General features: G+C 36.8%; 1 protein-coding gene across 1 annotated transcript in view; it reads right to left on the bottom strand.

The window, feature by feature from the left end:
• The window catches only part of Unc13c (unc-13 homolog C), a 573,981-nt gene that overhangs the window by 331,672 nt on the left and 241,608 nt on the right, over positions 1-701 (bottom strand). The gene's annotated exons all lie outside the window — the stretch shown is intronic.

Raw genomic sequence — 701 nt, 5'->3', positions numbered from 1 at the left:
TGGGACCTCATTAAACTAAAAAGCTTCTGTACATCAAAGGAGACAACCAAGGAAACAGAAAACCCAAAGAATGGGAGAAAATCTTCACCAGCGACACATCTGATAGAGGTTTAATTACCAGAATATATAAGGAACTTAAAAAGCAGAGAACAAAGACAAGAAGAAACCCAATTGAAAGATGGGCTAAGGAGCTGAACAGAGAGTTCTAAAAAGAAGAAGTAAAGATGGCTATGAAACATCATAAAAGATGTTCAACATCACTGATAATTAGGGAAATGCAAATTAAAACCACTTTAAGATTTCACCTTACCACAGTCAGACTGGCTAAGATCAAGAAAACAAATGATACCAAATGTTGGAGGGGATGTGGGGAAAGGGGAACATTTTTTCTACATACATTTAGGATGTGGACTTGCAAGGAGAAAAATAATATTATTTTTGTATTGCTTAACAGACTCTAACAAAGAAGGCATTCTTTTAGTGTGTGTAGACAGTCCTTAAACTATTGGAGAGAATAAGGGATAGGCCATGTTCTGCCCAGCTTTTGTGGCCAAGTGGCAAGCACAGGATGCTTACATCCTAGATAAGTAGTTGGTTAAAAATTTCTGTGCCTCATCGTAGTAAAAACACTACACGCACAAAACAAAGAGAAAATTCTGAAAGCTGCAAAAGAGAAACAAGTCACATATAAAGGAAAACCC

Source organism: Nannospalax galili, unplaced genomic scaffold (genome assembly GCF_000622305.1).
Source record: "Nannospalax galili isolate Female #2095 unplaced genomic scaffold, S.galili_v1.0 scaffold213, whole genome shotgun sequence".
NCBI classification, from domain to species: domain Eukaryota; kingdom Metazoa; phylum Chordata; class Mammalia; order Rodentia; family Spalacidae; genus Nannospalax; species Nannospalax galili.
The sequence above is the reverse complement of the archived record's forward strand: the minus strand, read 5'-3'. Positions and strand labels throughout refer to the sequence as shown.